The 21,483-nt window shown below is 47.7% G+C and overlaps 14 non-coding genes across 14 annotated transcripts; all 14 read right to left on the bottom strand.

The window, feature by feature from the left end:
• Positions 1–892: 892 nt before the first annotated feature.
• LOC142687427 (U2 spliceosomal RNA) lies at positions 893–1,083 on the bottom strand. Its single transcript, XR_012856652.1, has one exon. It is a non-coding gene; the product is annotated as a U2 spliceosomal RNA (small nuclear RNA).
• A 1,312-nt stretch (positions 1,084–2,395) lies between these two features.
• Positions 2,396–2,586, bottom strand: LOC142687504 (U2 spliceosomal RNA). The gene has a single exon (XR_012856722.1). It is a non-coding gene; the product is annotated as a U2 spliceosomal RNA (small nuclear RNA).
• A 1,292-nt stretch (positions 2,587–3,878) lies between these two features.
• Positions 3,879–4,069, bottom strand: LOC142687425 (U2 spliceosomal RNA). The gene has a single exon (XR_012856650.1). It is a non-coding gene; the product is annotated as a U2 spliceosomal RNA (small nuclear RNA).
• A 1,292-nt stretch (positions 4,070–5,361) lies between these two features.
• On the bottom strand, positions 5,362–5,552 carry LOC142687507 (U2 spliceosomal RNA). Its single transcript, XR_012856725.1, has one exon. It is a non-coding gene; the product is annotated as a U2 spliceosomal RNA (small nuclear RNA).
• Positions 5,553–6,852: 1,300 nt separating this feature from the next.
• On the bottom strand, positions 6,853–7,043 carry LOC142687423 (U2 spliceosomal RNA). Its single transcript, XR_012856649.1, has one exon. It is a non-coding gene; the product is annotated as a U2 spliceosomal RNA (small nuclear RNA).
• Positions 7,044–8,319: 1,276 nt separating this feature from the next.
• On the bottom strand, positions 8,320–8,510 carry LOC142687422 (U2 spliceosomal RNA). The gene has a single exon (XR_012856648.1). It is a non-coding gene; the product is annotated as a U2 spliceosomal RNA (small nuclear RNA).
• A 1,296-nt stretch (positions 8,511–9,806) lies between these two features.
• Positions 9,807–9,997, bottom strand: LOC142687421 (U2 spliceosomal RNA). The gene has a single exon (XR_012856647.1). It is a non-coding gene; the product is annotated as a U2 spliceosomal RNA (small nuclear RNA).
• Positions 9,998–11,277: 1,280 nt separating this feature from the next.
• On the bottom strand, positions 11,278–11,468 carry LOC142687420 (U2 spliceosomal RNA). Its single transcript, XR_012856646.1, has one exon. It is a non-coding gene; the product is annotated as a U2 spliceosomal RNA (small nuclear RNA).
• Positions 11,469–12,756: 1,288 nt separating this feature from the next.
• On the bottom strand, positions 12,757–12,947 carry LOC142687419 (U2 spliceosomal RNA). Its single transcript, XR_012856645.1, has one exon. It is a non-coding gene; the product is annotated as a U2 spliceosomal RNA (small nuclear RNA).
• Positions 12,948–14,231: 1,284 nt separating this feature from the next.
• LOC142687418 (U2 spliceosomal RNA) lies at positions 14,232–14,422 on the bottom strand. The gene has a single exon (XR_012856644.1). It is a non-coding gene; the product is annotated as a U2 spliceosomal RNA (small nuclear RNA).
• Positions 14,423–15,714: 1,292 nt separating this feature from the next.
• Positions 15,715–15,905, bottom strand: LOC142687417 (U2 spliceosomal RNA). Its single transcript, XR_012856643.1, has one exon. It is a non-coding gene; the product is annotated as a U2 spliceosomal RNA (small nuclear RNA).
• Positions 15,906–17,202: 1,297 nt separating this feature from the next.
• Positions 17,203–17,392, bottom strand: LOC142687514 (U2 spliceosomal RNA). The gene has a single exon (XR_012856731.1). It is a non-coding gene; the product is annotated as a U2 spliceosomal RNA (small nuclear RNA).
• A 1,280-nt stretch (positions 17,393–18,672) lies between these two features.
• Positions 18,673–18,863, bottom strand: LOC142687416 (U2 spliceosomal RNA). Its single transcript, XR_012856642.1, has one exon. It is a non-coding gene; the product is annotated as a U2 spliceosomal RNA (small nuclear RNA).
• A 1,292-nt stretch (positions 18,864–20,155) lies between these two features.
• On the bottom strand, positions 20,156–20,346 carry LOC142687415 (U2 spliceosomal RNA). Its single transcript, XR_012856641.1, has one exon. It is a non-coding gene; the product is annotated as a U2 spliceosomal RNA (small nuclear RNA).
• Positions 20,347–21,483: the final 1,137 nt, after the last annotated feature.

Raw genomic sequence — 21,483 nt, 5'->3', positions numbered from 1 at the left:
TATCTCTGAGGCCCCATTATGATGTCAGAAAGCTGGCTCTGGAATCCTGAGGGCTCCACTATGACACGTGCAAAGTTCCGTCTGAACTTTATATAAGACGGTGAGGCTCAGTCAGTCACTCAGTGTTGCCTGAGAGGGCAACACTGCAACAGCCGGCCGCCAGGCTGTCTTTTTTTTGCACAGCTAGTTGCCTCCAGGAGGCCACAAGAGGGAGACAAGGGACTGCAAAATGGAAAATAGGCATCCACCAACTTTACAGACAACTTCTCCTTGCTCCTACAACCTCCATCCTTGCACAGTTTGTTATTCTTCTAGGTAACATAGTAACAAATCCAAATTGCTGCTCTCTTTGTAGGCAAGCAAGGCTTTGTTGCAACTGCAATTCTTACTTCTTCTTGAAATGTAGGGACGACAGTACATTCCATCACATCCATCTAGTGTACACAGGTAGGTCCATTGTGGCGGGCAGGCGAGCGGGCGGGCTGCTTTATTGGCTGTTTGCTGTTCCCCTACTCCACTCCACTATTTGACTGTTGTGCTGCATCAATCAATCAATCAATCAATCAATCAATCAATCAATCAATCAATCAATCAGTGGCTGGCTCAGGTGCAGCTCTTTAACTTACCTAAAAGGGAGGGCGGAGAGAAGACAAGGAAGGTGAATGAGGTGTTCCAATGTGAAATGCCGGAAACACAGAAACACAGACGACACACAACAAGAGGTGGCAATCTATTCATTAATTGCATTTAATCAATGAGCTCATTATCACTCATGCATTGTCCAACAGGTGTTGAAATAATGGGATTAAAAGGGGAGATCCCTTCAGAAAGACAGAAACAATAGCAAAGACAAAAAACACTTTTGGAATCTGCTTTTAGTCAACACATAAGGAAAGGGTGCACCGGTCCTGGAAATACTGCAATACCAGGTCAATGCGTGGAGTGGACAGAGCAAGCTCTATTTCCATCTCCCTGTTCTAAAAATCCATTTAATATATGGTCCCCAGATAGGGGACGTATCAGATATTAAACTGATAAGAACAGATACTACACTTGATCTTAGCCAAAAGGCCGAGAAGCGATAACCCGAACGGGCCGCGCGTTGCCCGAGCCTGCCCGATACTGCTGTTCAGCCCTTGCAGCGATTCAGCCTACTTCTAGGCAATTCCATGGGGCCCTGCAGGCTCACACACTCACAGCTACACGGGAGGTGAATAAAGGCCGGAGAGGAAGCCAGACAGGATTTGCTTCTTTTGCTTGCACCACAATGCAGTGCTGAAAGAGGAGGAATCTACATAAAAACGCCTTCCTGGCAACGCCCAAATGCCCTGCTGCCATGCAGATAAACACTGGCAGCGGCAGCAAGTGCATGCCCACAGCCACCCCTTGTTCCTTCACACCTTGTATCAGCTGTAATCCAGTCCAGTCCAGTGCTGCCTGCTGAGCAGCACTGACCAACACTGCCTGGGCCCAGGCTTTTATCTCTGAGGCCCCATTATGATGTCAGAAAGCTGGCTCTGGAATCCTGAGGGCTCCACTATGACACGTGCAAAGTTCCGTCTGAACTTTATATAAGACGGTGAGGCTCAGTCAGTCACTCAGTGTTGCCTGAGAGGGCAACACTGCAACAGCCGGCCGCCAGGCTGTCTTTTTTTTGCACAGCTAGTTGCCTCCAGGAGGCCACAAGAGGGAGACAAGGGACTGCAAAATGGAAAATAGGCATCCACCAACTTTACAGACAACTTCTCCTTGCTCCTACAACCTCCATCCTTGCACAGTTTGTTATTCTTCTAGGTAACATAGTAACAAATCCAAATTGCTGCTCTCTTTGTAGGCAAGCAAGGCTTTGTTGCAACTGCAATTCTTACTTCTTCTTGAAATGTAGGGACGACAGTACATTCCATCACATCCATCTAGTGTACACAGGTAGGTCCATTGTGGCGGGCAGGCGAGCGGGCGGGCTGCTTTATTGGCTGTTTGCTGTTCCCCTACTCCACTCCACTATTTGACTGTTGTGCTGCATCAATCAATCAATCAATCAATCAATCAATCAATCAATCAATCAATCAATCAATCAATCAATCAATCAATCAATCAGTGGCTGGCTCAGGTGCAGCTCTTTAACTTACCTAAAAGGGAGGGCGGAGAGAAGACAAGGAAGGTGAATGAGGTGTTCCAATGTGAAATGCCGGAAACACAGAAACACAGACGACACACAACAAGAGGTGGCAATCTATTCATTAATTGCATTTAATCAATGAGCTCATTATCACTCATGCATTGTCCAACAGGTGTTGAAATAATGGGATTAAAAGGGGAGATCCCTTCAGAAAGACAGAAACAATAGCAAAGACAAAAAACACTTTTGGAATCTGCTTTTAGTCAACACATAAGGAAAGGGTGCACCGGTCCTGGAAATACTGCAATACCAGGTCAATGCGTGGAGTGGACAGAGCAAGCTCTATTTCCATCTCCCTGTTCTAAAAATCCATTTAATATATGGTCCCCAGATAGGGGACGTATCAGATATTAAACTAATAAGAACAGATACTACACTTGATCTTAGCCAAAAGGCCGAGAAGCGATAACCCGAACGGGCCGCGCGTTGCCCGAGCCTGCCCGATACTGCTGTTCAGCCCTTGCAGCGATTCAGCCTACTTCTAGGCAATTCCATGGGGCCCTGCAGGCTCACACACTCACAGCTACACGGGAGGTGAATAAAGGCCGGAGAGGAAGCCAGACAGGATTTGCTTCTTTTGCTTGCACCACAATGCAGTGCTGAAAGAGGAGGAATCTACATAAAAACGCCTTCCTGGCAACGCCCAAATGCCCTGCTGCCATGCAGATAAACACTGGCAGCGGCAGCAAGTGCATGCCCACAGCCACCCCTTGTTCCTTCACACCTTGTATCAGCTGTAATCCAGTCCAGTCCAGTGCTGCCTGCTGAGCAGCACTGACCAACACTGCCTGGGCCCAGGCTTTTATCTCTGAGGCCCCATTATGATGTCAGAAAGCTGGCTCTGGAATCCTGAGGGCTCCACTATGACACGTGCAAAGTTCCGTCTGAACTTTATATAAGACGGTGAGGCTCAGTCAGTCACTCAGTGTTGCCTGAGAGGGCAACACTGCAACAGCCGGCCGCCAGGCTGTCTTTTTTTTGCACAGCTAGTTGCCTCCAGGAGGCCACAAGAGGGAGACAAGGGACTGCAAAATGGAAAATAGGCATCCACCAACTTTACAGACAACTTCTCCTTGCTCCTACAACCTCCATCCTTGCACAGTTTGTTATTCTTCTAGGTAACATAGTAACAAATCCAAATTGCTGCTCTCTTTGTAGGCAAGCAAGGCTTTGTTGCAACTGCAATTCTTACTTCTTCTTGAAATGTAGGGACGACAGTACATTCCATCACATCCATCTAGTGTACACAGGTAGGTCCATTGTGGCGGGCAGGCGAGCGGGCGGGCTGCTTTATTGGCTGTTTGCTGTTCCCCTACTCCACTCCACTATTTGACTGTTGTGCTGCATCAATCAATCAATCAATCAATCAATCAATCAATCAATCAATCAATCAATCAATCAGTGGCTGGCTCAGGTGCAGCTCTTTAACTTACCTAAAAGGGAGGGCGGAGAGAAGACAAGGAAGGTGAATGTGGTGTTCCAATGTGAAATGCCGGAAACACAGAAACACAGACGACACACAACAAGAGGTGGCAATCTATTCATTAATTGCATTTAATCAATGAGCTCATTATCACTCATGCATTGTCCAACAGGTGTTGAAATAATGGGATTAAAAGGGGAGATCCCTTCAGAAAGACAGAAACAATAGCAAAGACAAAAAACACTTTTGGAATCTGCTTTTAGTCAACACATAAGGAAAGGGTGCACCGGTCCTGGAAATACTGCAATACCAGGTCAATGCGTGGAGTGGACAGAGCAAGCTCTATTTCCATCTCCCTGTTCTAAAAATCCATTTAATATATGGTCCCCAGATAGGGGACGTATCAGATATTAAACTGATAAGAACAGATACTACACTTGATCTTAGCCAAAAGGCCGAGAAGCGATAACCCGAACGGGCCGCGCGTTGCCCGAGCCTGCCCGATACTGCTGTTCAGCCCTTGCAGCGATTCAGCCTACTTCTAGGCAATTCCATGGGGCCCTGCAGGCTCACACACTCACAGCTACACGGGAGGTGAATAAAGGCCGGAGAGGAAGCCAGACAGGATTTGCTTCTTTTGCTTGCACCACAATGCAGTGCTGAAAGAGGAGGAATCTACATAAAAACGCCTTCCTGGCAACGCCCAAATGCCCTGCTGCCATGCAGATAAACACTGGCAGCGGCAGCAAGTGCATGCCCACAGCCACCCCTTGTTCCTTCACACCTTGTATCAGCTGTAATCCAGTCCAGTCCAGTGCTGCCTGCTGAGCAGCACTGACCAACACTGCCTGGGCCCAGGCTTTTATCTCTGAGGCCCCATTATGATGTCAGAAAGCTGGCTCTGGAATCCTGAGGGCTCCACTATGACACGTGCAAAGTTCCGTCTGAACTTTATATAAGACGGTGAGGCTCAGTCAGTCACTCAGTGTTGCCTGAGAGGGCAACACTGCAACAGCCGGCCGCCAGGCTGTCTTTTTTTTGCACAGCTAGTTGCCTCCAGGAGGCCACAAGAGGGAGACAAGGGACTGCAAAATGGAAAATAGGCATCCACCAACTTTACAGACAACTTCTCCTTGCTCCTACAACCTCCATCCTTGCACAGTTTGTTATTCTTCTAGGTAACATAGTAACAAATCCAAATTGCTGCTCTCTTTGTAGGCAAGCAAGGCTTTGTTGCAACTGCAATTCTTACTTCTTCTTGAAATGTAGGGACGACAGTACATTCCATCACATCCATCTAGTGTACACAGGTAGGTCCATTGTGGCGGGCAGGCGAGCGGGCGGGCTGCTTTATTGGCTGTTTGCTGTTCCCCTACTCCACTCCACTATTTGACTGTTGTGCTGCATCAATCAATCAATCAATCAATCAATCAATCAATCAATCAATCAATCAATCAATCAGTGGCTGGCTCAGGTGCAGCTCTTTAACTTACCTAAAAGGGAGGGCGGAGAGAAGACAAGGAAGGTGAATGAGGTGTTCCAATGTGAAATGCCGGAAACACAGAAACACAGACGACACACAACAAGAGGTGGCAATCTATTCATTAATTGCATTTAATCAATGAGCTCATTATCACTCATGCATTGTCCAACAGGTGTTGAAATAATGGGATTAAAAGGGGAGATCCCTTCAGAAAGACAGAAACAATAGCAAAGACAAAAAACACTTTTGGAATCTGCTTTTAGTCAACACATAAGGAAAGGGTGCACCGGTCCTGGAAATACTGCAATACCAGGTCAATGCGTAGAATGGACAGAGCAAGCTCTATTTCCATCTCCCTGTTCTAAAAATCCATTTAATATATGGTCCCCAGATAGGGGACGTATCAGATATTAAACTGATAAGAACAGATACTACACTTGATCTTAGCCAAAAGGCCGAGAAGCGATAACCCGAACGGGCCGCGCGTTGCCCGAGCCTGCCCGATACTGCTGTTCAGCCCTTGCAGCGATTCAGCCTACTTCTAGGCAATTCCATGGGGCCCTGCAGGCTCACACACTCACAGCTACACGGGAGGTGAATAAAGGCCGGAGAGGAAGCCAGACAGGATTTGCTTCTTTTGCTTGCACCACAATGCAGTGCTGAAAGAGGAGGAATCTACATAAAAACGCCTTCCTGGCAACGCCCAAATGCCCTGCTGCCATGCAGATAAACACTGGCAGCGGCAGCAAGTGCATGCCCACAGCCACCCCTTGTTCCTTCACACCTTGTATCAGCTGTAATCCAGTCCAGTCCAGTGCTGCCTGCTGAGCAGCACTGACCAACACTGCCTGGGCCCAGGCTTTTATCTCTGAGGCCCCATTATGATGTCAGAAAGCTGGCTCTGGAATCCTGAGGGCTCCACTATGACACGTGCAAAGTTCCGTCTGAACTTTATATAAGACGGTGAGGCTCAGTCAGTCACTCAGTGTTGCCTGAGAGGGCAACACTGCAACAGCCGGCCGCCAGGCTGTCTTTTTTTTGCACAGCTAGTTGCCTCCAGGAGGCCACAAGAGGGAGACAAGGGACTGCAAAATGGAAAATAGGCATCCACCAACTTTACAGACAACTTCTCCTTGCTCCTACAACCTCCATCCTTGCACAGTTTGTTATTCTTCTAGGTAACATAGTAACAAATCCAAATTGCTGCTCTCTTTGTAGGCAAGCAAGGCTTTGTTGCAACTGCAATTCTTACTTCTTCTTGAAATGTAGGGACGACAGTACATTCCATCACATCCATCTAGTGTACACAGGTAGGTCCATTGTGGCGGGCAGGCGAGCGGGCGGGCTGCTTTATTGGCTGTTTGCTGTTCCCCTACTCCACTCCACTATTTGACTGTTGTGCTGCATCAATCAATCAATCAATCAATCAATCAATCAATCAATCAATCAATCAATCAATCAATCAATCAGTGGCTGGCTCAGGTGCAGCTCTTTAACTTACCTAAAAGGGAGGGCGGAGAGAAGACAAGGAAGGTGAATGTGGTGTTCCAATGTGAAATGCCGGAAACACAGAAACACAGACGACACACAACAAGAGGTGGCAATCTATTCATTAATTGCATTTAATCAATGAGCTCATTATCACTCATGCATTGTCCAACAGGTGTTGAAATAATGGGATTAAAAGGGGAGATCCCTTCAGAAAGACAGAAACAATAGCAAAGACAAAAAACACTTTTGGAATCTGCTTTTAGTCAACACATAAGGAAAGGGTGCACCGGTCCTGGAAATACTGCAATACCAGGTCAATGCGTGGAGTGGACAGAGCAAGCTCTATTTCCATCTCCCTGTTCTAAAAATCCATTTAATATATGGTCCCCAGATAGGGGACGTATCAGATATTAAACTGATAAGAACAGATACTACACTTGATCTTAGCCAAAAGGCCGAGAAGCGATAACCCGAACGGGCCGCGCGTTGCCCGAGCCTGCCCGATACTGCTGTTCAGCCCTTGCAGCGATTCAGCCTACTTCTAGGCAATTCCATGGGGCCCTGCAGGCTCACACACTCACAGCTACACGGGAGGTGAATAAAGGCCGGAGAGGAAGCCAGACAGGATTTGCTTCTTTTGCTTGCACCACAATGCAGTGCTGAAAGAGGAGGAATCTACATAAAAACGCCTTCCTGGCAACGCCCAAATGCCCTGCTGCCATGCAGATAAACACTGGCAGCGGCAGCAAGTGCATGCCCACAGCCACCCCTTGTTCCTTCACACCTTGTATCAGCTGTAATCCAGTCCAGTCCAGTGCTGCCTGCTGAGCAGCACTGACCAACACTGCCTGGGCCCAGGCTTTTATCTCTGAGGCCCCATTATGATGTCAGAAAGCTGGCTCTGGAATCCTGAGGGCTCCACTATGACACGTGCAAAGTTCCGTCTGAACTTTATATAAGACGGTGAGGCTCAGTCAGTCACTCAGTGTTGCCTGAGAGGGCAACACTGCAACAGCCGGCCGCCAGGCTGTCTTTTTTTTGCACAGCTAGTTGCCTCCAGGAGGCCACAAGAGGGAGACAAGGGACTGCAAAATGGAAAATAGGCATCCACCAACTTTACAGACAACTTCTCCTTGCTCCTACAACCTCCATCCTTGCACAGTTTGTTATTCTTCTAGGTAACATAGTAACAAATCCAAATTGCTGCTCTCTTTGTAGGCAAGCAAGGCTTTGTTGCAACTGCAATTCTTACTTCTTCTTGAAATGTAGGGACGACAGTACATTCCATCACATCCATCTAGTGTACACAGGTAGGTCCATTGTGGCGGGCAGGCGAGCGGGCGGGCTGCTTTATTGGCTGTTTGCTGTTCCCCTACTCCACTCCACTATTTGACTGTTGTGCTGCATCAATCAATCAATCAATCAATCAATCAATCAATCAATCAGTGGCTGGCTCAGGTGCAGCTCTTTAACTTACCTAAAAGGGAGGGCGGAGAGAAGACAAGGAAGGTGAATGAGGTGTTCCAATGTGAAATGCCGGAAACACAGAAACACAGACGACACACAACAAGAGGTGGCAATCTATTCATTAATTGCATTTAATCAATGAGCTCATTATCACTCATGCATTGTCCAACAGGTGTTGAAATAATGGGATTAAAAGGGGAGATCCCTTCAGAAAGACAGAAACAATAGCAAAGACAAAAAACACTTTTGGAATCTGCTTTTAGTCAACACATAAGGAAAGGGTGCACCGGTCCTGGAAATACTGCAATACCAGGTCAATGCGTGGAGTGGACAGAGCAAGCTCTATTTCCATCTCCCTGTTCTAAAAATCCATTTAATATATGGTCCCCAGATAGGGGACGTATCAGATATTAAACTGATAAGAACAGATACTACACTTGATCTTAGCCAAAAGGCCGAGAAGCGATAACCCGAACGGGCCGCGCGTTGCCCGAGCCTGCCCGATACTGCTGTTCAGCCCTTGCAGCGATTCAGCCTACTTCTAGGCAATTCCATGGGGCCCTGCAGGCTCACACACTCACAGCTACACGGGAGGTGAATAAAGGCCGGAGAGGAAGCCAGACAGGATTTGCTTCTTTTGCTTGCACCACAATGCAGTGCTGAAAGAGGAGGAATCTACATAAAAACGCCTTCCTGGCAACGCCCAAATGCCCTGCTGCCATGCAGATAAACACTGGCAGCGGCAGCAAGTGCATGCCCACAGCCACCCCTTGTTCCTTCACACCTTGTATCAGCTGTAATCCAGTCCAGTCCAGTGCTGCCTGCTGAGCAGCACTGACCAACACTGCCTGGGCCCAGGCTTTTATCTCTGAGGCCCCATTATGATGTCAGAAAGCTGGCTCTGGAATCCTGAGGGCTCCACTATGACACGTGCAAAGTTCCGTCTGAACTTTATATAAGACGGTGAGGCTCAGTCAGTCACTCAGTGTTGCCTGAGAGGGCAACACTGCAACAGCCGGCCGCCAGGCTGTCTTTTTTTTGCACAGCTAGTTGCCTCCAGGAGGCCACAAGAGGGAGACAAGGGACTGCAAAATGGAAAATAGGCATCCACCAACTTTACAGACAACTTCTCCTTGCTCCTACAACCTCCATCCTTGCACAGTTTGTTATTCTTCTAGGTAACATAGTAACAAATCCAAATTGCTGCTCTCTTTGTAGGCAAGCAAGGCTTTGTTGCAACTGCAATTCTTACTTCTTCTTGAAATGTAGGGACGACAGTACATTCCATCACATCCATCTAGTGTACACAGGTAGGTCCATTGTGGCGGGCAGGCGAGCGGGCGGGCTGCTTTATTGCTTTATTGGCTGTTTGCTGTTCCCCTACTCCACTCCACTATTTGACTGTTGTGCTGCATCAATCAATCAATCAATCAATCAATCAATCAATCAATCAATCAATCAATCAGTGGCTGGCTCAGGTGCAGCTCTTTAACTTACCTAAAAGGGAGGGCGGAGAGAAGACAAGGAAGGTGAATGAGGTGTTCCAATGTGAAATGCCGGAAACACAGAAACACAGACGACACACAACAAGAGGTGGCAATCTATTCATTAATTGCATTTAATCAATGAGCTCATTATCACTCATGCATTGTCCAACAGGTGTTGAAATAATGGGATTAAAAGGGGAGATCCCTTCAGAAAGACAGAAACAATAGCAAAGACAAAAAACACTTTTGGAATCTGCTTTTAGTCAACACATAAGGAAAGGGTGCACCGGTCCTGGAAATACTGCAATACCAGGTCAATGCGTGGAGTGGACAGAGCAAGCTCTATTTCCATCTCCCTGTTCTAAAAATCCATTTAATATATGGTCCCCAGATAGGGGACGTATCAGATATTAAACTGATAAGAACAGATACTACACTTGATCTTAGCCAAAAGGCCGAGAAGCGATAACCCGAACGGGCCGCGCGTTGCCCGAGCCTGCCCGATACTGCTGTTCAGCCCTTGCAGCGATTCAGCCTACTTCTAGGCAATTCCATGGGGCCCTGCAGGCTCACACACTCACAGCTACACGGGAGGTGAATAAAGGCCGGAGAGGAAGCCAGACAGGATTTGCTTCTTTTGCTTGCACCACAATGCAGTGCTGAAAGAGGAGGAATCTACATAAAAACGCCTTCCTGGCAACGCCCAAATGCCCTGCTGCCATGCAGATAAACACTGGCAGCGGCAGCAAGTGCATGCCCACAGCCACCCCTTGTTCCTTCACACCTTGTATCAGCTGTAATCCAGTCCAGTCCAGTGCTGCCTGCTGAGCAGCACTGACCAACACTGCCTGGGCCCAGGCTTTTATCTCTGAGGCCCCATTATGATGTCAGAAAGCTGGCTCTGGAATCCTGAGGGCTCCACTATGACACGTGCAAAGTTCCGTCTGAACTTTATATAAGACGGTGAGGCTCAGTCAGTCACTCAGTGTTGCCTGAGAGGGCAACACTGCAACAGCCGGCCGCCAGGCTGTCTTTTTTTTGCACAGCTAGTTGCCTCCAGGAGGCCACAAGAGGGAGACAAGGGACTGCAAAATGGAAAATAGGCATCCACCAACTTTACAGACAACTTCTCCTTGCTCCTACAACCTCCATCCTTGCACAGTTTGTTATTCTTCTAGGTAACATAGTAACAAATCCAAATTGCTGCTCTCTTTGTAGGCAAGCAAGGCTTTGTTGCAACTGCAATTCTTACTTCTTCTTGAAATGTAGGGACGACAGTACATTCCATCACATCCATCTAGTGTACACAGGTAGGTCCATTGTGGCGGGCAGGCGAGCGGGCGGGCTGCTTTATTGGCTGTTTGCTGTTCCCCTACTCCACTCCACTATTTGACTGTTGTGCTGCATCAATCAATCAATCAATCAATCAATCAATCAATCAATCAATCAGTGGCTGGCTCAGGTGCAGCTCTTTAACTTACCTAAAAGGGAGGGCGGAGAGAAGACAAGGAAGGTGAATGAGGTGTTCCAATGTGAAATGCCGGAAACACAGAAACACAGACGACACACAACAAGAGGTGGCAATCTATTCATTAATTGCATTTAATCAATGAGCTCATTATCACTCATGCATTGTCCAACAGGTGTTGAAATAATGGGATTAAAAGGGGAGATCCCTTCAGAAAGACAGAAACAATAGCAAAGACAAAAAACACTTTTGGAATCTGCTTTTAGTCAACACATAAGGAAAGGGTGCACCGGTCCTGGAAATACTGCAATACCAGGTCAATGCGTGGAGTGGACAGAGCAAGCTCTATTTCCATCTCCCTGTTCTAAAAATCCATTTAATATATGGTCCCCAGATAGGGGACGTATCAGATATTAAACTGATAAGAACAGATACTACACTTGATCTTAGCCAAAAGGCCGAGAAGCGATAACCCGAACGGGCCGCGCGTTGCCCGAGCCTGCCCGATACTGCTGTTCAGCCCTTGCAGCGATTCAGCCTACTTCTAGGCAATTCCATGGGGCCCTGCAGGCTCACACACTCACAGCTACACGGGAGGTGAATAAAGGCCGGAGAGGAAGCCAGACAGGATTTGCTTCTTTTGCTTGCACCACAATGCAGTGCTGAAAGAGGAGGAATCTACATAAAAACGCCTTCCTGGCAACGCCCAAATGCCCTGCTGCCATGCAGATAAACACTGGCAGCGGCAGCAAGTGCATGCCCACAGCCACCCCTTGTTCCTTCACACCTTGTATCAGCTGTAATCCAGTCCAGTCCAGTGCTGCCTGCTGAGCAGCACTGACCAACACTGCCTGGGCCCAGGCTTTTATCTCTGAGGCCCCATTATGATGTCAGAAAGCTGGCTCTGGAATCCTGAGGGCTCCACTATGACACGTGCAAAGTTCCGTCTGAACTTTATATAAGACGGTGAGGCTCAGTCAGTCACTCAGTGTTGCCTGAGAGGGCAACACTGCAACAGCCGGCCGCCAGACTGTCTTTTTTTTGCACAGCTAGTTGCCTCCAGGAGGCCACAAGAGGGAGACAAGGGACTGCAAAATGGAAAATAGGCATCCACCAACTTTACAGACAACTTCTCCTTGCTCCTACAACCTCCATCCTTGCACAGTTTGTTATTCTTCTAGGTAACATAGTAACAAATCCAAATTGCTGCTCTCTTTGTAGGCAAGCAAGGCTTTGTTGCAACTGCAATTCTTACTTCTTCTTGAAATGTAGGGACGACAGTACATTCCATCACATCCATCTAGTGTATACAGGTAGGTCCATTGTGGCGGGCAGGCGAGCGGGCGGGCTGCTTTATTGGCTGTTTGCTGTTCCCCTACTCCACTCCACTATTTGACTGTTGTGCTGCATCAATCAATCAATCAATCAATCAATCAATCAATCAATCAATCAATCAATCAGTGGCTGGCTCAGGTGCAGCTCTTTAACTTACCTAAAAGGGAGGGCGGAGAGAAGACAAGGAAGGTGAATGAGGTGTTCCAATGTGAAATGCCGGAAACACAGAAACACAGACGACACACAACAAGAGGTGGCAATCTATTCATTAATTGCATTTAATCAATGAGCTCATTATCACTCATGCATTGTCCAACAGGTGTTGAAATAATGGGATTAAAAGGGGAGATCCCTTCAGAAAGACAGAAACAATAGCAAAGACAAAAAACACTTTTGGAATCTGCTTTTAGTCAACACATAAGGAAAGGGTGCACCGGTCCTGGAAATACTGCAATACCAGGTCAATGCGTGGAGTGGACAGAGCAAGCTCTATTTCCATCTCCCTGTTCTAAAAATCCATTTAATATATGGTCCCCAGATAGGGGACGTATCAGATATTAAACTGATAAGAACAGATACTACACTTGATCTTAGCCAAAAGGCCGAGAAGCGATAACCCGAACGGGCCGCGCGTTGCCCGAGCCTGCCCGATACTGCTGTTCAGCCCTTGCAGCGATTCAGCCTACTTCTAGGCAATTCCATGGGGCCCTGCAGGCTCACACACTCACAGCTACACGGGAGGTGAATAAAGGCCGGAGAGGAAGCCAGACAGGATTTGCTTCTTTTGCTTGCACCACAATGCAGTGCTGAAAGAGGAGGAATCTACATAAAAACGCCTTCCTGGCAACGCCCAAATGCCCTGCTGCCATGCAGATAAACACTGGCAGCGGCAGCAAGTGCATGCCCACAGCCACCCCTTGTTCCTTCACACCTTGTATCAGCTGTAATCCAGTCCAGTCCAGTGCTGCCTGCTGAGCAGCACTGACCAACACTGCCTGGGCCCAGGCTTTTATCTCTGAGGCCCCATTATGATGTCAGAAAGCTGGCTCTGGAATCCTGAGGGCTCCACTATGACACGTGCAAAGTTCCGTCTGAACTTTATATAAGACGGTGAGGCTCAGTCAGTCACTCAGTGTTGCCTGAGAGGGCAACACTGCAACAGCCGGCCGCCAGACTGTCTTTTTTTTGCACAGCTAGTTGCCTCCAGGAGGCCACAAGAGGGAGACAAGGGACTGCAAAATGGAAAATAGGCATCCACCAACTTTACAGACAACTTCTCCTTGCTCCTACAACCTCCATCCTTGCACAGTTTGTTATTCTTCTAGGTAACATAGTAACAAATCCAAATTGCTGCTCTCTTTGTAGGCAAGCAAGGCTTTGTTGCAACTGCAATTCTTACTTCTTCTTGAAATGTAGGGACGACAGTACATTCCATCACATCCATCTAGTGTATACAGGTAGGTCCATTGTGGCGGGCAGGCGAGCGGGCGGGCTGCTTTATTGGCTGTTTGCTGTTCCCCTACTCCACTCCACTATTTGACTGTTGTGCTGCATCAATCAATCAATCAATCAATCAATCAATCAATCAATCAATCAATCAGTGGCTGGCTCAGGTGCAGCTCTTTAACTTACCTAAAAGGGAGGGCGGAGAGAAGACAAGGAAGGTGAATGAGGTGTTCCAATGTGAAATGCCGGAAACACAGAAACACAGACGACACACAACAAGAGGTGGCAATCTATTCATTAATTGCATTTAATCAATGAGCTCATTATCACTCATGCATTGTCCAACAGGTGTTGAAATAATGGGATTAAAAGGGGAGATCCCTTCAGAAAGACAGAAACAATAGCAAAGACAAAAAACACTTTTGGAATCTGCTTTTAGTCAACACATAAGGAAAGGGTGCACCGGTCCTGGAAATACTGCAATACCAGGTCAATGCGTGGAGTGGACAGAGCAAGCTCTATTTCCATCTCCCTGTTCTAAAAATCCATTTAATATATGGTCCCCAGATAGGGGACGTATCAGATATTAAACTGATAAGAACAGATACTACACTTGATCTTAGCCAAAAGGCCGAGAAGCGATAACCCGAACGGGCCGCGCGTTGCCCGAGCCTGCCCGATACTGCTGTTCAGCCCTTGCAGCGATTCAGCCTACTTCTAGGCAATTCCATGGGGCCCTGCAGGCTCACACACTCACAGCTACACGGGAGGTGAATAAAGGCCGGAGAGGAAGCCAGACAGGATTTGCTTCTTTTGCTTGCACCACAATGCAGTGCTGAAAGAGGAGGAATCTACATAAAAACGCCTTCCTGGCAACGCCCAAATGCCCTGCTGCCATGCAGATAAACACTGGCAGCGGCAGCAAGTGCATGCCCACAGCCACCCCTTGTTCCTTCACACCTTGTATCAGCTGTAATCCAGTCCAGTCCAGTGCTGCCTGCTGAGCAGCACTGACCAACACTGCCTGGGCCCAGGCTTTTATCTCTGAGGCCCCATTATGATGTCAGAAAGCTGGCTCTGGAATCCTGAGGGCTCCACTATGACACGTGCAAAGTTCCGTCTGAACTTTATATAAGACGGTGAGGCTCAGTCAGTCACTCAGTGTTGCCTGAGAGGGCAACACTGCAACAGCCGGCCGCCAGGCTGTCTTTTTTTTGCACAGCTAGTTGCCTCCAGGAGGCCACAAGAGGGAGACAAGGGACTGCAAAATGGAAAATAGGCATCCACCAACTTTACAGACAACTTCTCCTTGCTCCTACAACCTCCATCCTTGCACAGTTTGTTATTCTTCTAGGTAACATAGTAACAAATCCAAATTGCTGCTCTCTTTGTAGGCAAGCAAGGCTTTGTTGCAACTGCAATTCTTACTTCTTCTTGAAATGTAGGGACGACAGTACATTCCATCACATCCATCTAGTGTACACAGGTAGGTCCATTGTGGCGGGCAGGCGAGCGGGCGGGCTGCTTTATTGGCTGTTTGCTGTTCCCCTACTCCACTCCACTATTTGACTGTTGTGCTGCATCAATCAATCAATCAATCAATCAATCAATCAATCAATCAATCAATCAATCAATCAGTGGCTGGCTCAGGTGCAGCTCTTTAACTTACCTAAAAGGGAGGGCGGAGAGAAGACAAGGAAGGTGAATGAGGTGTTCCAATGTGAAATGCCGGAAACACAGAAACACAGACGACACACAACAAGAGGTGGCAATCTATTCATTAATTGCATTTAATCAATGAGCTCATTATCACTCATGCATTGTCCAACAGGTGTTGAAATAATGGGATTAAAAGGGGAGATCCCTTCAGAAAGACAGAAACAATAGCAAAGACAAAAAACACTTTTGGAATCTGCTTTTAGTCAACACATAAGGAAAGGGTGCACCGGTCCTGGAAATACTGCAATACCAGGTCAATGCGTGGAGTGGACAGAGCAAGCTCTATTTCCATCTCCCTGTTCTAAAAATCCATTTAATATATGGTCCCCAGATAGGGGACGTATCAGATATTAAACTGATAAGAACAGATACTACACTTGATCTTAGCCAAAAGGCCGAGAAGCGATAACCCGAACGGGCCGCGCGTTGCCCGAGCCTGCCCGATACTGCTGTTCAGCCCTTGCAGCGATTCAGCCTACTTCTAGGCAATTCCATGGGGCCCTGCAGGCTCACACACTCACAGCTACACGGGAGGTGAATAAAGGCCGGAGAGGAAGCCAGACAGGATTTGCTTCTTTTGCTTGCACCACAATGCAGTGCTGAAAGAGGAGGAATCTACATAAAAACGCCTTCCCTTCCTGGCAACGCCCAAATGCCCTGCTGCCATGCAGATAAACACTGGCAGCGGCAGCAAGTGCATGCCCACAGCCACCCCTTGTTCCTTCACACCTTGTATCAGCTGTAATCCAGTCCAGTCCAGTGCTGCCTGCTGAGCAGCACTGACCAACACTGCCTGGGCCCAGGCTTTTATCTCTGAGGCCCCATTATGATGTCAGAAAGCTGGCTCTGGAATCCTGAGGGCTCCACTATGACACGTGCAAAGTTCCGTCTGAACTTTATATAAGACGGTGAGGCTCAGTCAGTCACTCAGTGTTGCCTGAGAGGGCAACACTGCAACAGCCGGCCGCCAGGCTGTCTTTTTTTTGCACAGCTAGTTGCCTCCAGGAGGCCACAAGAGGGAGACAAGGGACTGCAAAATGGAAAATAGGCATCCACCAACTTTACAGACAACTTCTCCTTGCTCCTACAACCTCCATCCTTGCACAGTTTGTTATTCTTCTAGGTAACATAGTAACAAATCCAAATTGCTGCTCTCTTTGTAGGCAAGCAAGGCTTTGTTGCAACTGCAATTCTTACTTCTTCTTGAAATGTAGGGACGACAGTACATTCCATCACATCCATCTAGTGTACACAGGTAGGTCCATTGTGGCGGGCAGGCGAGCGGGCGGGCTGCTTTATTGGCTGTTTGCTGTTCCCCTACTCCACTCCACTATTTGACTGTTGTGCTGCATCAATCAATCAATCAATCAATCAATCAATCAATCAATCAATCAATCAATCAATCAGTGGCTGGCTCAGGTGCAGCTCTTTAACTTACCTAAAAGGGAGGGCGGAGAGAAGACAAGGAAGGTGAATGAGGTGTTCCAATGTGAAATGCCGGAAACACAGAAACACAGACGACACACAACAAGAGGTGGCAATCTATTCATTAATTGCATTTAATCAATGAGCTCATTATCACTCATGCATTGTCCAACAGGTGTTGAAATAATGGGATTAAAAGGGGAGATCCCTTCAGAAAGACAGAAACAATAGCAAAGACAAAAAACACTTTTGGAATCTGCTTTTAGTCAACACATAAGGAAAGGGTGCACCGGTCCTGGAAATACTGCAATACCAGGTCAATGCGTGGAGTGGACAGAGCAAGCTCTATTTCCATCTCCCTGTTCTAAAAATCCATTTAATATATGGTCCCCAGATAGGGGACGTATCAGATATTAAACTGATAAGAACAGATACTACACTTGATCTTAGCCAAAAGGCCGAAAGCGATAACCCGAACGGGCCGCGCGTTGCCCGAGCCTGCCCGATACTGCTGTTCAGCCCTTGCAGCGATTCAGCCTACTTCTAGGCAATTCCATGGGGCCCTGCAGGCTCACACACTCACAGCTACACGGGAGGTGAATAAAGGCCGGAGAGGAAGCCAGACAGGATTTGCTTCTTTTGCTTGCACCACAATGCAGTGCTGAAAGAGGAGGAATCTACATAAAAACGCCTTCCTGGCAACGCCCAAATGCCCTGCTGCCATGCAGATAAACACTGGCAGCGGCAGCAAGTGCATGCCCACAGCCACCCCTTGTTCCTTCACACCTTGTATCAGCTGTAATCCAGTCCAGTCCAGTGCTGCCTGCTGAGCAGCACTGACCAACACTGCCTGGGCCCAGGCTTTTATCTCTGAGGCCCCATTATGATGTCAGAAAGCTGGCTCTGGAATCCTGAGGGCTCCACTATGACACGTGCAAAGTTCCGTCTGAACTTTATATAAGACGGTGAGGCTCAGTCAGTCACTCAGTGTTGCCTGAGAGGGCAACACTGCAACAGCCGGCCGCCAGGCTGTCTTTTTTTTGCACAGCTAGTTGCCTCCAGGAGGCCACAAGAGGGAGACAAGGGACTGCAAAATGGAAAATAGGCATCCACCAACTTTACAGACAACTTCTCCTTGCTCCTACAACCTCCATCCTTGCACAGTTTGTTATTCTTCTAGGTAACATAGTAACAAATCCAAATTGCTGCTCTCTTTGTAGGCAAGCAAGGCTTTGTTGCAACTGCAATTCTTACTTCTTCTTGAAATGTAGGGACGACAGTACATTCCATCACATCCATCTAGTGTACACAGGTAGGTCCATTGTGGCGGGCAGGCGAGCGGGCGGGCTGCTTTATTGGCTGTTTGCTGTTCCCCTACTCCACTCCACTATTTGACTGTTGTGCTGCATCAATCAATCAATCAATCAATCAATCAATCAATCAATCAATCAGTGGCTGGCTCAGGTGCAGCTCTTTAACTTACCTAAAAGGGAGGGCGGAGAGAAGACAAGGAAGGTGAATGAGGTGTTCCAATGTGAAATGCCGGAAACACAGAAACACAGACGACACACAACAAGAGGTGGCAATCTATTCATTAATTGCATTTAATCAATGAGCTCATTATCACTCATGCATTGTCCAACAGGTGTTGAAATAATGGGATTAAAAGGGGAGATCCCTTCAGAAAGACAGAAACAATAGCAAAGACAAAAAACACTTTTGGAATCTGCTTTTAGTCAACACATAAGGAAAGGGTGCACCGGTCCTGGAAATACTGCAATACCAGGTCAATGCGTGGAGTGGACAGAGCAAGCTCTATTTCCATCTCCCTGTTCTAAAAATCCATTTAATATATGGTCCCCAGATAGGGGACGTATCAGATATTAAACTGATAAGAACAGATACTACACTTGATCTTAGCCAAAAGGCCGAGAAGCGATAACCCGAACGGGCCGCGCGTTGCCCGAGCCTGCCCGATACTGCTGTTCAGCCCTTGCAGCGATTCAGCCTACTTCTAGGCAATTCCATGGGGCCCTGCAGGCTCACACACTCACAGCTACACGGGAGGTGAATAAAGGCCGGAGAGGAAGCCAGACAGGATTTGCTTCTTTTGCTTGCACCACAATGCAGTGCTGAAAGAGGAGGAATCTACATAAAAACGCCTTCCTGGCAACGCCCAAATGCCCTGCTGCCATGCAGATAAACACTGGCAGCGGCAGCAAGTGCATGCCCACAGCCACCCCTTGTTCCTTCACACCTTGTATCAGCTGTAATCCAGTCCAGTCCAGTGCTGCCTGCTGAGCAGCACTGACCAACACTGCCTGGGCCCAGGCTTTTATCTCTGAGGCCCCATTATGATGTCAGAAAGCTGGCTCTGGAATCCTGAGGGCTCCACTATGACACGTGCAAAGTTCCGTCTGAACTTTATATAAGACGGTGAGGCTCAGTCAGTCACTCAGTGTTGCCTGAGAGGGCAACACTGCAACAGCCGGCCGCCAGGCTGTCTTTTTTTTGCACAGCTAGTTGCCTCCAGGAGGCCACAAGAGGGAGACAAGGGACTGCAAAATGGAAAATAGGCATCCACCAACTTTACAGACAACTTCTCCTTGCTCCTACAACCTCCATCCTTGCACAGTTTGTTATTCTTCTAGGTAACATAGTAACAAATCCAAATTGCTGCTCTCTTTGTAGGCAAGCAAGGCTTTGTTGCAACTGCAATTCTTACTTCTTCTTGAAATGTAGGGACGACAGTACATTCCATCACATCCATCTAGTGTACACAGGTAGGTCCATTGTGGCGGGCAGGCGAGCGGGCGGGCTGCTTTATTGGCTGTTTGCTGTTCCCCTACTCCACTCCACTATTTGACTGTTGTGCTGCATCAATCAATCAATCAATCAATCAATCAATCAATCAATCAATCAATCAATCAATCAGTGGCTGGCTCAGGTGCAGCTCTTTAACTTACCTAAAAGGGAGGGCGGAGAGAAGACAAGGAAGGTGAATGAGGTGTTCCAATGTGAAATGCCGGAAACACAGAAACACAGACGACACACAACAAGAGGTGGCAATCTATTCATTAATTGCATTTAATCAATGAGCTCATTATCACTCATGCATTGTCCAACAGGTGTTGAAATAATGGGATTAAAAGGGGAGATCCCTTCAGAAAGACAGAAACAATAGCAAAGACAAAAAACACTTTTGGAATCTGCTTTTAGTCAACACATAAGGAAAGGGTGCACCGGTCCTGGAAATACTGCAATACCAGGTCAATGCGTGGAGTGGACAGAGCAAGCTCTATTTCCATCTCCCTGTTCTAAAAATCCATTTAATATATGGTCCCCAGATAGGGGACGTATCAGATATTAAACTGATAAGAACAGATACTACACTTGATCTTAGCCAAAAGGCCGAGAAGCGATAACCCGAACGGGCCGCGCGTTGCCCGAGCCTGCCCGATACTGCTGTTCAGCCCTTGCAGCGATTCAGCCTACTTCTAGGCAATTCCATGGGGCCCTGCAGGCTCACACACTCACAGCTACACGGGAGGTGAATAAAGGCCGGAGAGGAAGCCAGACAGGATTTGCTTCTTTTGCTTGCACCACAATGCAGTGCTGAAAGAGGAGGAATCTACATAAAAACGCCTTCCTGGCAACGCCCAAATGCCCTGCTGCCATGCAGATAAACACTGGCAGCGGCAGCAAGTGCATGCCCACAGCCACCCCTTGTTCCTTCACACCTTGTATCAGCTGTAATCCAGTCCAGTCCAGTGCTGCCTGCTGAGCAGCACTGACCAACACTGCCTGGGCCCAGGCTTTTATCTCTGAGGCCCCATTATGATGTCAGAAAGCTGGCTCTGGAATCCTGAGGGCTCCACTATGACACGTGCAAAGTTCCGTCTGAACTTTATATAAGACGGTGAGGCTCAGTCAGTCACTCAGTGTTGCCTGAGAGGGCAACACTGCAACAGCCGGCCGCCAGGCTGTCTTTTTTTTGCACAGCTAGTTGCCTCCAGGAGGCCACAAGAGGGAGACAAGGGACTGCAAAATGGAAAATAGGCATCCACCAACTTTACAGACAACTTCTCCTTGCTCCTACAACCTCCATCCTTGCACAGTTTGTTATTCTTCTAGGTAACATAGTAACAAATCCAAATTGCTGCTCTCTTTGTAGGCAAGCAAGGCTTTGTTGCAACTGCAATTCTTACTTCTTCTTGAAATGTAGGGACGACAGTAGATTCCATCACATCCATCTAGTGTACACAGGTAGGTCCATTGTGGCGGGCAGGCGAGCGGGCGGGCTGCTTTATTGGCTGTTTGCTGTTCCCCTACTCCACTCCACTATTTGACTGTTGTGCTGCATCAATCAATCAATCAATCAATCAATCAATCAATCAATCAGTGGCTGGCTCAGGTGCAGCTCTTTAACTTACCTAAAAGGGAGGGCGGAGAGAAGACAAGGAAGGTGAATGAGGTGTTCCAATGTGAAATGCCGGAAACACAGAAACACAGACGACACACAACAAGAGGTGGCAATCTATTCATTAATTGCATTTAATC

This window comes from Rhinoderma darwinii (genome assembly GCF_050947455.1).
Source record: "Rhinoderma darwinii isolate aRhiDar2 chromosome 5 unlocalized genomic scaffold, aRhiDar2.hap1 SUPER_5_unloc_23, whole genome shotgun sequence".
NCBI lineage: Eukaryota > Metazoa > Chordata > Amphibia > Anura > Rhinodermatidae > Rhinoderma > Rhinoderma darwinii.
The sequence above is the reverse complement of the archived record's forward strand: the minus strand, read 5'-3'. Positions and strand labels throughout refer to the sequence as shown.